The sequence below is a fragment of the Oryctolagus cuniculus genome, chromosome 2, assembly GCF_964237555.1.
Source record: "Oryctolagus cuniculus chromosome 2, mOryCun1.1, whole genome shotgun sequence".
Lineage (NCBI taxonomy): Eukaryota > Metazoa > Chordata > Mammalia > Lagomorpha > Leporidae > Oryctolagus > Oryctolagus cuniculus.
Genome location: NC_091433.1, coordinates 5,604,238 through 5,618,668, shown reverse-complemented (window position 1 = coordinate 5,618,668; position 14,431 = coordinate 5,604,238). Strand labels below are relative to the sequence as shown.

Sequence of the window (14,431 nt, the reverse complement as noted above, 5' to 3'; positions counted from 1 at the left end):
TGGAGACACCTCTGCCTCAGTGTGAGGATCGCTGTCTGCCTTCCACTGTTTCAATCAAGGTAGAGCAAAGACCTTCTTTCTTGGTCTGGATTACAGTTAGCCATGGGCTACGATAGCCAGTCTTGCTTCTTCATGAATTGTAAACTCTTTTACGTCTTTAGATGAACCCAAGAATGAAGAGAGTAACATAATTCCAAGGAAAAAACAGAGGGTTGAAAAGCAGTTGACCCAAGTTTGCCTCCCAACATCACCTCAAGCCTCAATTTCCCACATCTGTGCAATGGGAATAATTCCTTTTACAAGCCCGTGTTCCAGGGGCCCTTTGCAATCTAGATGGCATTTACCAAATAAAGGCACAGAGAACTCAAAGGCATTTAAGTATTTTCTGCTCCCTGAAATCTTTGATGCCTAGATTTTAAGGACTCAAATTTCCAACATGAAAGCATTTTCACTCCTTGTCCCTAAGCAGTCATTGTTCCAAAACCACTTGCTTTTACATCCTAGACTGCAAGTACCAAGGCCTGTTTTGCTCGATGAAAGAGAGATTTGAGAACCATTTAACAGTGTACATTTTCTCAGCATCACAATCACGGAAATACCTGGGCTGCATGGCTCAGTGCTGATCCTCGGTGAAAATGTGCAGAGTGTTCAATTACCCTTGGAATTGTTCATCTCTTACCTGTGGAGCCCCAGCATCTAATCACAGGACAATAGGCTGCAGTTGGGAAATTTTTCACTGCATACAAAGAAAGTTCACGGAGAAGCCACGGGCCCCAGAGCCCTCGCAGAAAGTGAGTTGTCCCTCATTTTTCGGTGTATGCATCATCCATTTCTTGTCAGTTTATTCTTAACACTCCCTGGAAAGGAGAAAGTGATTATAAACCTGACATAGTTCTAGAGAATCTAAGGGTAGAAGGTATTCAAGGGCTCACATCTGAGGGTCCTAACTGGATCTGGTAGGATCCAGACACGGGTCACATTTTGGGCAACATGTATATTTATCAGAGTACTCATCGATGCAAAGGAGACCCACTGGGTCCCAAAACGGCAAAGCCTCCCTGGCACTTACCTTTCTGGGGCCGAGTTACAGACTTACTCATCCACTCCTCAACCCATAAAGATTCAATATATGCCAACTCTCTGCCTGGAACTGTGTTTGGGGCTAGGCTTCTAAGCCAAACTAGACATAGTACTTGCCTTCAAGAATCTCCCCATTTCTTGATACATTGCCACTATTCCACCCGCAACAAGATGAAAGCAACCATAGTTCTCTGAGAGTGAAGTCACTGCTCGACTCTGGGGACTGCTTGATGGGTAATTCTCGGGCACTGATGTCAACATGGTGCTAAAGTCCTGCTTTAAAGGGTAAACCAGCTGGTTCCAATGGGAGAGCCTCCCAGTAGAACAGTGCATCCCAGGATTGCAGGTGCAGTGGCTATTGCCCGAGGAGATGGTGAGAGCATACAACTTCCACGTTCAAAATCACGGCACTCATTTTCACAAGAAGTGCCCGTGAGGAGAGGGGTAGGTCTGGGAAGACGGGGTGTTCGTGCTCACTCCCTTCCTTTCTCTTAATACATGGATTCTCACTTGGCTGTGAAGACCAACGGAAGGAAAGAGGGTCAGGCTGTATGTTTCCCATGTTCCTGTGTGAAAAGAAAGCCAAGGCTGGTTACTAAGGCTCCCTCTTTCTGTGTTATTGAGAATCCATCAGAGAATATTCAGACAGAACCCCATGGGCTTTGAGCAGAGCAGGAATAAGGCTAGCACATAGCTGCCACTCTGTGGGGAGCAACTCGGACTAGACTAAGTTACTGGAATTAAGACTTATTCTATGCATCTGTTCTCCCACAATATGGCGCTGAGAAGGGAGTAAACAACTTCTACGCAGCTGCCTCTCACCAACTTGAGTGATGAGCTGCAGGAGTTGATCCTGCTCCTGATTGGAGGAGAGCAGCGTACTCGGCGTGTGGGTAGCAGAGTTGGGATTGGTGGAAGAGGACTATAAAGGAGGAGAGGGACAACATGCACCAGGAACATCCGGATAACATCTGAGCAGCTCCCGAGAGAGCCGGCCGGCGGTGTGCCGCTCCCCCGCGGAAGTGGGGAAAGTGGCAGGGGGCACCGCCCTTCCACAGAGGTGGAAGGGTCGGCAGCCAACCCGGGAAGGACCAGCAGCAAACCCGGGAAGGGCCGAGCAGACGAAAGAACAGCGCAGGGTCCTGTGTCATTCCTCCGCGAGTGGGGGAGCGACACCACTCACCACCTGTGGCTGAGGCAGGATGCTGCAGCTCCTGCAGTTTCTTCACTTGCAAAATGAAAACAAGAATGCCAGCTCCAAGGCAGGCACTGGCCTAGTAGAGGAGATGGCAGCTGGGGTGCTCATATCCCACATCAGAGTGCCTGGGTTTGAGTCTCAGCTCTGCTCTGAATTCCAGCTTCCTGGTAAAGCACACCCTGGGGGCAGCAGGTAGTTGCTCAAGTAGTTTGGTTCCTGCCACTCATGTGGGAGACCTGGGTTAGGTTCCTGGGTTCCAGCTTTGACTTGGTCCAGCTCCAGCTGTTGTGAGCATATGGGGAGAGGACCAGTAGATCGGAGCTTTCACTCTCTCTCTCTCTTTCTCTCTCTCTAAGTAAATAAATACAATTTTTGTTTTAAATAAAGAATGTTACCTCCACAAAGCAGTACATTCCTTAAAATGCCATGTGTGAATCACATGTCACACCATACACTAAACACCTTTTAGTTTGTTGTGTTTGTGTATTTCTTGAGGATCAGAGACCTACCATCAACTCATTCTTATTGCTACAATTCCTTTTTCCTTTCCCTTTTACCTTTCTTTTCTCTTCCAACAGCAACACACACACACACACACACACACACACACACACACTTTCCTGTGTTTCTAGCAGAAACTAAGTTAATTGTAATAACCAATTAGCAAGGTCATTGTCACCACAGAGTGGCCAAGGTGCTCCATGAGGTATTTTCACCCAGAACATTTCATTTCATTTCCAACAAGCTATTGACCACATCATTACACTGAAACACAGGCCCAGAGACCCCATCTGTCTCCCATTGATGCCTTTTCCGGATTTGCCAGCAGCAGTTCAAGGAGTCCAGCTGATTTAAGAACACAGAGCTCCTGAGACCAGGGTGAGTTTATTTTTCTAAGAGGTGATTACTATGCTTAACTCCAATTTAGCGTGAAAAGACTCCAGCTAGTGCCTTCAGAGAGAGTCAAGCGTTGTTAGCATGAATTACAGCACAGGGCCCGTGGGTGTTCCCTTACTGGAAGGACATGTGTCAGCCAGTGTCCACCAATGAGAGCAGCTGATGGAGGGAATGCAGAGCCACGCGTGGCTTCTCTGGGGGCAAAACCAGAGCCCGAGACCCCCGAGGACTGCTCCAAGCGAAAGGACGCTGCGGATGCTGCTGTTCTCCCTAGCCTTCTTGTAAAAACAAGTCAATTCAGGCATTCTTTAGGTGTCACATAGTTCACCCATTTCAAAGTCTACCATTCAGTGACATTTTAGCAAATTTATCAAGTAGTTTTAGAGCATTTCAATCACTCCGGTAAGATTTCTCATGCTCAGTAATAATCCCAGTTTCCCCACCCCCACCACAGTCCCAAGTATCCCCTAACCTAGTTTTTGCCTCTATAGATTTGCCTATTCTGGTCATTTCATGTAAGTGGAATCACACGAAATATAGTCTCTTGTGTCTGTCTTCTTTCACTTAACACAATGTTGTGGAGGCTGGTTGATGTTGTAGCAGGTGTAATAGTTCTTTTTTTTTTTTTTTTTTTTGCTAAATCGTGTTCCAAAGCATGAATACACTCCATTTTGTCTATCACCAGTTGAAGAACATTTAGATTGTTTTCCAATTAGGGCTCTTACAAATAATTACTGCTAAGAACATGCATGTACAACTCTTCTTATAGACAAACATTTTAGTTTCTCTTGGATAACCAAGAGAGAAATGGCTGGGTTGCATGGCGCATTCCTGTAGAACCGTTTACGGAACCCTCCACAGTCTGGATTCTGTGCTACAGGCTCATTTGCTGCTTGCTCCCCAATGCAAATGTTATTTATCTGATTTGGCCATCGAACCTGCTCCCTTCCCTCCCTAGAACCCGAGAGGAAAAGAAAAACAAAGGCTCTCCTTTCTCATCTGACTGAACTACAGGAAGAGAAGTCAAGAGTGGGAACCACAAAGCAGGCAGCCCCAGAAGCAATACAGTCCTCTTCTCCTCTTTTCTGTTCACATGGTACACAGAAAACTACCTAACAGTACAGGTACTGGAAAGTCAAACCATAAGCTTTAAGAAGTTGGCTTGACTCAAGAACCACTAGTTAAAGTCTTGATTTCTAGTATTGTGATCAAAGGTTAACTATTATCTATTTGCAATTCAATTTAGCAGAGAGTTTGTAGTATCTACCAAATGCCTGGCACAGGAAAAGATGGAAGTGGGGAAGAAACTTCAGAGGAGCCAATCGTAGCTTCACTGAGAAGAAATCCAAACCTGACAGTTACACAGCATGTTCCAGGTCATTAGGGGATTTGGGGGCTTTTCTCCCTTTTTGCCCACATCAGTTCTCATTGACAGATTTGTGGGGAGCAATCCGGACTGGACTGAGTTACTGGAATTAGGACTTATTCTATGCATCTGCTCTCCCACAATATGGCGCTGGGAGAGAAGTAAACAGCTTCCGCACAGCTGCCTCCAGTTCAACCAATAAACTGTAGGACTTGCTCCTGATTGGAGGAGAGCAGCGTACTCGGCGTGTGGGCAGCCGAGTTAGGATTGGCGGAGGAGGACTATAAAGGAGGAGAGAGACGGCATGCACCGGGAACATCTATGGGGAACATCTAAGGGAACCCGTGCAGCCCCCGAGAGAACCGGCCGGCGGTGTGCCGCTCCCCTGCGGAAGTGGGGAATGTGGCCAGGGGGAACTGCCCTTCCACGGAGGTGGAAGGGATAGTAGCCAACCCGGGAAGAACCAGCAGCAAACCCGGGGAGGGCCGAGCAGACGAAAGAACAGTGCAGGGTCCTGTGTCGTTCCTCCACGAAGACGGGGAGCGACATAATGGTGCCGTGACTCGGATAGGAAACCTAGGTCGGATAGCAAACTTAAGAGGGAAGAAACGGGAAGAACTGGGAAATTACCGGAGAGAGAGACTAGCAAACAGCCTAGGGAAAAGCCGGACGAAAAGGGTGCCGGAAGAAGCTATTGAAAGCCTAGGCATAGACTCAGATACGGACTACGGGGGGAAGCTGGGAGAAATCTCTAAGGTCGAAAGTGAAAGTGAAAGCTAGAACAAACAGACTCGGATACGGACTGTGGGGAGAGGCCAGGAGAAATGAGGGAGGAATATTGTTGGAAGAAAACTTAGGGAAACATACCGGGTAGAGAAAAGTGTTAGGGAAATTGAAGCCGCGGGGGGCAGGCCGAGGCGGATACGAAAGCCACTTTGGGGTTCTCAAGTTAGCCCGGGAATGGGGGGCGAAAAGTTGAAACCAGAAGCTGAAACGTGAGCCAGATTGGGATCCGTCTGATTAGCCCGGGGAGCAAAGGACGGGAAGCCAAATCATGGGGCGGAGACGTATGCTGGGTTGAATTCGCCAGGCTAGCCCGGGGAACTTAGATTGAATGCTAGTGGCGGACACGTAAGCTACGCTGTGTTACTCGCGGAAGCCGCCGCGTGCAGAGAGAGCACGGGGCGTGAATAGATAGGGAACGGGGCTGGCGCGAGGCCGTGGTGCAGACGCGAAGGGCGTGGAGACCGCGGAGCGCGCGAAGCCAAGCCGCGCAAAGCCGGGAAGCTGCGCAGATGAAAGAGGCGCGGGCTGAAGCGGCGCAGCCGGGAAGCCGCGGGGATAAGAGAAACAGAAGTTTAGAAATGGAATGAGAGCGGGAAGCTGCAGGGATAAGAGAAATAGAAGTTTAGAAATAAAATGAGAGAAATAAGAATGCTGGGAGATAGAAGTAAAATGGGAGAAATAGGAATGCCCGGAGATAGAGAAATAGAGAAATAGAAAGGCCTCCCCTCAACATGGCAACGAGAAAGTTTGGATTCGGTCTGCCTGATTAAGTGAGGCGATGAGCACGATGAGCACCTGCGGGCAGCTAGCAGCTTATGCGCCGCAGGTCACCGAAGACAGGCACGAATTAACATCAGTAAGGCTTCCCCACAATACAACAATGAGAAAGCTTGGATTCGGTCTGCCTAATTAAGGCGGTAAGCGCCAGCAAGCAGCTCGACCAGAGTATGAGCTGCAGGTCACCGAAGATAGGCACGAACCAACACTAATAAGTCTCCCCCACAATACGGCAATGAGAAGGCTTGGATTCGGTTTGCCTGATAGGTTTTGTAAGCACCTGCAGGCAGTTCTAGCAGAGCAGAGCATGCGCTGCAGGGCACCGAACACAGGCACGCATCAGCGCCTAAAAACCTCCTCACAACATGGCGAAGAGAGGACCCGGATTCGGTTTGCCTGATTGATAGGACTTGTAAGAGCCTGTGGCAACTCTAGCAAGTAGAGCAGAGTGTGTGCCGCGGGACACCGAAGACAGGCGCGTATCAACGCCAAAAAATAAAAAGAAAGGGGGATCTGTGGGGAGCAATCCAGACTGGACTGAGTTACTGGAATTAGGACTTATTCTATGCATCTGCTCTCCCACAATATGGCGCTGGGAGAGAAGTAAACATCTTCCGCACAGCTGCCTCCAGTTCAACCAATAAACTGTAGGACTTGCTCCTGATTGGAGGAGAGCAGTGTACTCGGCGTGTGGGCAGCCGAGTTAGGATTGGCGGAGGAGGACTATAAAGGAGGAGAGAGACGGCATGCACCGGGAACATCTATGGGGAACATCTAAGGGAACCCGTGCAGCCCCCGAGAGAACCGGCCGGCGGTGTGCCGCTCCCCCGCGGAAGTGGGGAAAGTGGCCAGGGGGAACCGCCCTTCCACGGAGGTGGAAGGGATAGTAGCCAACCCGGGAAGAACCAGCAGCAAACCCGGGGAGGGCCGAGCAGACGAAAGAACAGCGCAGGGTCCTGTGTCGTTCCTCCACGAAGACGGGGAGTGACAAGATTCTTCTATGGGGAAAAGAGAAAACGATAATTGAACTTGAATCTGCTCTAGGTTCATAGCTCCTCCAGCTCTAACAAACAGATTCAGGGCAGTTGAACTTGGAGGACAGCAAAACAAATGTTGACAATGTTGGTAGATTAGGGAAAGGATAAGGAGGCCCCATAATTTACATACACGTTGGTATGAGGCTTAGTCCTAAGGAATTTTGTTCCTCTCATGCTTCCAACCTTGAGAGGAGAAAAGAATGAACTTCTACTGCACATCCAAGACCCTCAGCTCATCTTCTGAGACATTGTTATTCCCACTTCAGAAATGAGAAACATGTGGCTCAAAGAGTACAACCAGTGCCACAGGCCACCAGCCCTGGAGCTAATCCTGAATGTGCTATGCACCAGCTGGATCTGGCTCCCAAGCTGAGCTCATTCACCACAGGACACTGTACATGGCAGCATTTCAAGGTGGATCAGCCAGTGGTGCTCTGGACAATGTTGGAAAATAGATAACAAATAACTCTCCGGGAGAACAAAGTCTGCATACAAACACACAGGTATATAGATACATACGTGTGTGTATAAATCTGGTATAATTTTACTGATATAAAGCATGTATAATACACAATTTACAAATAATGAAATATACAGTATTCTTTATTGGAAATTCCATGCAGCCAATTGATTCTCACCAAACGATTTCATTGATTTTTCCAGAACTCTCATATCCTTAGCAAATCTGTAGAGTGCAATTGACAAATGAGTAAAGCTAGGTCTGGCATCAATTTTTCCTCACCAATGTAAGAGAAAAAGTGTTGCCTTTACTAGAATGATAAAATGAAAGTGAAATTACATGGAAGCATGCCAGAGCTTCACCTGTTCATCAGGGATGTAAGCAAATTTCTTTGCTGAGTCGGGTAACAGTGGTGAATGTCAGAAGAATGTCTCAGTTTCTGTGCTACTCATGGTGTTGTAGATGCAGATATGACTCTTTGAAATTAAATCTGCTTTAACATTACTTCCACGATTTTCTTACGTCCAGTCCATCAACAAAAAACCCAAACCGTGACTTGTACCATGTGCCAATTCCTATGGTGTAAACAGTGCCATGAAGGCCAATGTCAGGCTACCACTGTGAAGCACAGTTGTCACCAAACTTAGACACAAATCACATCAAGACCACAGATTACAGCACAGTGTCATAAAGTAGGAAGTGATTGCCTTTACCTTTGCCTTTATTTTTAATTAATTATTTTTATTTATTTGAAAGGTAGAGTTGTGGGGGTGGATATCTTCCAACTACTGGTTCACTTCCCAAATACCTGCAACATCCAGGGTCAGGGAGGCCAAAGCCAGGAACCTGGACACAGTCCAGGTCTCCCACATGGATGGACATGAACTAAATACCTGAGCCATCACCTGTGCCCTCCCAGAGTGCTCATTAGCAGGAATGCTATATTGGAAGCAGAAGTGGGATTCAAAACCTGGCATTCTGAGAAGGGACACAGGTATCCCTAACAGCTTGACCCCACTGTATCACAGTGGTCACTCCTACCTTCGATTTTAATATAACATATTAAATTGTAATTTTATGTAATGTATCCATAATGACTATTCAACAACTGGCCTGCAAAATTCCTGAAGTCTGAATGAAGAAACCAGCTGTGCTGTGCGAGTAGGAGTTGGCTGCAGCCCAACACAGATAACCACATGGGAGCTGGCTCCACCTAGCCCCTGCTCACCTGCCTCCTCCCATGAGGACAGAGGCTGAAGTCCTTCTTTACTGACTTCCTGTTGAAAGATTTGAGGCTTCAGTTGAACACTGCCCTTTGCTAGTTGATCTTGGGAAAGGGATTTGGCCTCAGAGACTCACTTACTTATTTGCAAGTGGGGATGCCGCATCTTTAGCAGGACATCATGGTGAGAACTGATGAAGTGGCAACCGTGACAACACAGAGAATCTGCTCAGGAGCTGTGAGATTCACCTTCGCCTGCCTCATCTTCACTTCTGGTTGTCTGTGCCTGGCATGGTGCATGATGAGTTCACCAGCCCTCATTCCATCTCCCAACTTCTGTCATTACTGTGCCCAGAACTGCCAGCAACCAGGTGACCTCTCTGATTAGGAGAGTGGGTGCTCACAGGAAGTAAGAACAACAAAGTGTTCTGTGGGTTAACTCAGTTGATCCTTGAGACAGTTGTATGAAGGAAGGACTGTTAGTAATGGCTTCATATTGCAAATGGGAAAAACAAATCCCAGAGGAATCTCATAAATCTTATCCAATTAAACGTGCACACAGCTCCCATGGCTTCGTACTGCAATGCAGACTCCTGTTGGTGGGGCCTGGGTGGTGCGTGGGATTCTGCATGTCTAGCCAGCTCTTCAATGACACTCCTGGTCCAGAGACCACGTTTTGACTGGCAAGGAGCAGGACCATCCAGGCTGTAAGCCAGACACTGCCACTTACTGGATTTCAAATCCCATGTTGTTAACCCCCCTGGCATCCAAACTTCTGGAAAAGAAAGGCTACAGAGGAGGGCTCCTGGGGACCCACGGGCATCACCAATGTCTACAGAACAAGGGAAGGGAACTCAGGTCTACTTAAGGGAACCAGGTCTCACGTAAGTGAGTCTGACATACTGGGTCACCAGCATTCTCTGTAATGAGAGAATCTGCCGTTATTTGGGCCACTCATCAATCTGTGAGAGGCCATCCTAGGATAGCTAATACTCCACAAAACCCCCTCCCAACACACTCCATGCAGAGGGGAGATTGATGTGAATTTAATCGCCTTCTCCATGGAAGTTTGGACCAGGAGAGTCTCTGCTCGTTCAAGCCACCTGAGTTATATTCCAGCTGGGAGACATTAGGATCTGAAAAGGGTCAGAGATTGCTCTCCCATTCTCCAGCCAGTGTGTGGTCATTGCTGGGGGCGGAACACGGAGCTCACTTGGTCAGGCCCTGGCTCTGTTTCCTCAGGAATCCTGAGCACAGATGTGGTCCATGCTCTAGGTGGGAAAGAACATCTCCAGCAGGCCAGTAAGGCAGAGGTAAGCAGTCAGATCCACTGTGCAGACTGAAACAGGAAAAGACATGGACTATCCGGAAACTTGCTTTTGTACTGGCTTCCGGAAGAACAGACAGTAAGCAGATACTAATTCTGTGGGCATAGTCGGGAAAGATGAAGTAGGAGACCCACAGAGTCAGCTATTGTTCCTAGGATGTTATCACCTTCCCCGCTCCTACCCTAGTCCTGGCTAGCGTCATGTCCTGCTCAAATCACTGCAACAGACCCCAAAGATCTCTGTGCTTCCACTTGATCCCTTCTCAGTCAATTTTCTGTTGCTATTAATGAAATGCCTGAAATTGAGTAACATATAAAAACAAGAATAGGAATTTATTTGCTCATGGTTCTAGAAGGCTGGGAAGTCCAAGACCATGCAACTGGCACCTGGTGAGGGCCTTCTGGTTGCATGACAACATGGCAGAGGTGTCACATGGTGAGACAGAGCAAGCATGCCTGCTGGGGTCTCTCTGCCCCTCCTTATAAAGCCACCATGAGGACCCCATCATCATGACCTCATTTAAACCTAAGGACCTCCTAAAGACCCTGTCTCCAACACTGTTCATTTGTGTCCTAAGTTCCCAGTATATGACCTTTGGAAGACACATACAATCACATCCCCCAAAGATCCATTTATTGTCCAGACTGCAATCAGAGAGATCCCATGGAAACCAGACTCTATCACTGTGCTCCTCTCTCTCCAAGACCCTGACATTGCTTCACATTCATTCGCGGCCAAAGTCTAAGGGCTCTTAGTGATTACAGGGCCTCACCACACCTGCCCTAATTCCCCAAATGTTCCTGAGCCCTCTTCCTCACCCACCCCTGCACCCACTCCACTTCAGCCCTGTGGGCCTCCTGTGGGCCAACTGCTTAGCCTCACCCCTGCACTCAGCCTTTAGCTCCAGGCTCTCCCGGACCTGGATTTACATCCTGCATATACCCCAATGGGTGCCCACGGTGCCTTCCCTGTGTTTCACCTTCTCACTGAGGCTTACCTTAAACACTCCATGGGTTTCTCACACCTGCCTGCCAACCTACCCACCTCGCACTCTGATCCTCTTGTTCTGCTCTACTGTTCCTGCAGATCACCTTACCCTCTGCTAACACGACTCACATATTCTAGATGCATCCTGGTTCCGTTACTGTCAGCCTTCTCTGTTCCATGGGCAGAGGTCCTTTTCTGTCCCAGGGGATGTAGGAATCTTTATGTAATTCACTGATGTATGCCCATACTGAGATTTCTGGCCTATGCCACATACTAGGGGAAAAATATGTTAATGATTTCTAGCCTAAATATTCATTGAGGCCATGTTCTATTCTAAGCAAATTTTCTAAGCATTTGCGTGTATTATCTCATTTAATTCTCACACTTTTCTCAAAATATAGCAAATCCTAAAGAGCCCCACTATACAATGATGCACTGAAGACTCCTGGGGAGGCACCAATGAGAGTATTATACTGATTGGCTCCAACTCTGCTTTCTGCCTTTGATTATCCTTTGATAAGTGCTTTGAAGAGCAGTATCAGCAGAAATTTGATAAGATAGATCTGCCTTGGCTCCAAGGTCCTCAGTGTGGGATAGTGACTGGGTTCAAAGGACAGCATCTTAACCCTGATGTAAATCTGGTATCCTGGCCACTGCATTTCCATGAAACCCAGCATGGAGCAAGAGAAAGAAACTCTCTGAGTCACGTAGGCCTCATATCAAATCCCACTCTGACACTCACAGCTGTGCAGCACAGGAAATACTCTTTGCTTCTCTGTGCTTCCCTCTCCACATCTGTAAAGTAGAAATAAAACTTGGCCTGTGAGGTGATCAGTGTGAATAACTGAAGAAAGTGGTTGCCACATGCTAAGTAAGATATTGTGTGAGTGCTTAGTATTTTTCACTAATCAATTTGTGCATTACCCTCTATTACCCTCTGCCTTAGGGACTGACTGCAAATCTGTGCTTCTTCTTCAGGGCCATCATGTGGGGCAGACCCCATAGTAGGGCTCAGCTCTGTCACTTTACAACCATCTGTGTTGAGCCCTTCCTATGGGTGGGACCTGGTCCTAAAGCCAGAGACGTGGACAGCCAATGAATGTCATTTTTTCACCAAGGGGTGCAGGAAGGTTACCTAAAGCCCCTCAGCAATCAGCTGCTGATAAAATGGGATGAGTTGGAACAGGAATGCTTGCATCACATGCTAATCTGTGACAGTTTTCACCTTGGGAATTGTGGGAATGGAGGGGGTAATTTATGTTATTTTCCTTGATTACAAAGATTGAAGGGACAAGAACCATTCAGGTACAAAGTTCACAATGGCTGCCATCAGGGTACAGAGTGGGTGCTTTGGAGAGAGAACAGTGAGGGAGTATCAGGGACCACATTGATGGTGAGAAGACTTTGTGTCATGACTGGAAGAATGGCCATGACCATAGGCAGTAGAAACACCAGATATCAGAATGAGGACCCTGGTGTTGCAACATGGAGCACGGATTGGAGAAAGTGAGAAGTGTGGCAGGAGGAGGAGAAGTGACCTCCGGGGGTGCTGGAAATCCCAGGGGAAGAGAAGGTAGGAGCCAAGCCTAGGAGCCAGTGCACTGCTGGCCCTCCCCATTTTTCTTCTCATTTCCCTTCCCTGCCTTGATTGCCATTCTCTTCTTTGGACCTTCTGGAGTCAGAATGTGTTCAACCGGGAGAAGGAAAAAATTGATACTTTCAGGGGCCTCCTATCCACTCCTGCACTCCGGGTGTGAGGCCCCTTCTAGCATCCCCCAGACCACAGAAGAAGGCTGGTTATATTGATCCCTTTCACTTGGGCTTCTATGGGATGTGTACTCACCAGGCACAAATCAAGGTTAGCTTTCAAGGATTATTTTTAGACATGTGCATATTGGTTTTTGTTCATGTTTTCTAACACGTATCCAGAATCTTTCAGGCATGACCATCTATAAATTAAATTCCACTATGAACACATCAATAGACCTATAGAAAGGGTAATTCACTGTGGTTATTGTGTTTGCTCATTACATACATTGATGGCCTATTAGGAGTTTCATCCTCTGACAGTGAGGACAGAGAAAAGAAAAGAGAAAGCATTTGAAAAGACGAAATGCAAGCATCTCTTTGTCTTGGTTCATTTATTTCCTTTTGCTGAATCAAAACTGAAGCAAAAAGAAGAGGGAGGAGGACGGTTTTATGGTGTTTCTTGAAACCTGAACATAAAGGATTGAGGATTACTTTGTTGCTTTCTAAATTAGATTATCTTTTTTAGTCCCTTCTCAAGAAGATTAAAAAGAAAAAAGGAGCATTCATTTAAGAGGCTTAATTAGAAAACTAGTACCAGGGAAGTCAAGGCCAAATGCAGGGGACTTCAAGCACCTCACATGGAGGCTGGAAGATGCCGGAGAAACTTCCTTGCTGGCATCCCGTTAGCATGGCGAGTCATTTCACTTCCCAGGGCCTGATTTTCATCATTTGTAAAATTAACAGGTTCGAGCAGATGATATCTATTTTTCCATGCCATGCTTTGAGATTCCTTGGGGCTATAACTCCAGGAAAAGAAGGAGCTAAAATCAGACACCATCCTCCACTCTGCACCTGCAACCCACTGGCAGAGCTGTTCTATTCTAGAATAGTCTAGATCCATTTTCCACCTTGGTAAACAAGACTAGGTTATTCCTATGAGAAGGTCCTGCCTTTATCTACGGATTTTCTGATACACAAACATTTCCTTTGATACTACCCTACCCCATGTGAGAAGAATGAAGGTGGTCCTGGCAATTAGAAACTCAAATTTTGGGGGTATGATTTGCATGTAAACAATGACCGTGCAGGTGCAGGTGCCAATCCCTGAAAATCAAAGCCTGATCCATTTCAGCAGAGGACAGGGCTTCTCTCAAAGTCAGGAGAAAGTGCAGGAGGGGTGTAGCCCAGTTGAACCCCAGTGACCAGAAGAAGGCCCAGACAAGGGTCTATCTACTCACCAGGTAGAAATATGAAAGGCAGATTTCAGAGACGCATACAGAAGGAAAATCAATTCAAAGCCAGGTAGACTATCCTAAAACCAGGTGGCGGTTCCAATCAGAGGCAAGCAAGGGCAGGGAGCTGTGGAAATAAGAAAATAGAGGGAAGGAGAGCCTCTTCTTGTGGCATGTTCTCCACTCTTGGGTGCCCTTCATGAAATACAGCCCTCGATGTCTCTCTGCCCTATGTTCACCTGTGTCCCAGGCCTGCTATGGGCTGAATGTGTGTGACTCCAGCACTGATGTGGACATCATGATGGTATAAGA

At 47.3% G+C, this 14,431-nt stretch overlaps 1 protein-coding gene across 1 annotated transcript in view; it reads left to right on the top strand.

Moving 5' to 3' along the window:
- Positions 1-14,431, top strand: part of CLNK (cytokine dependent hematopoietic cell linker) — a 181,269-nt gene that overhangs the window by 63,605 nt on the left and 103,233 nt on the right. The gene's annotated exons all lie outside the window — the stretch shown is intronic.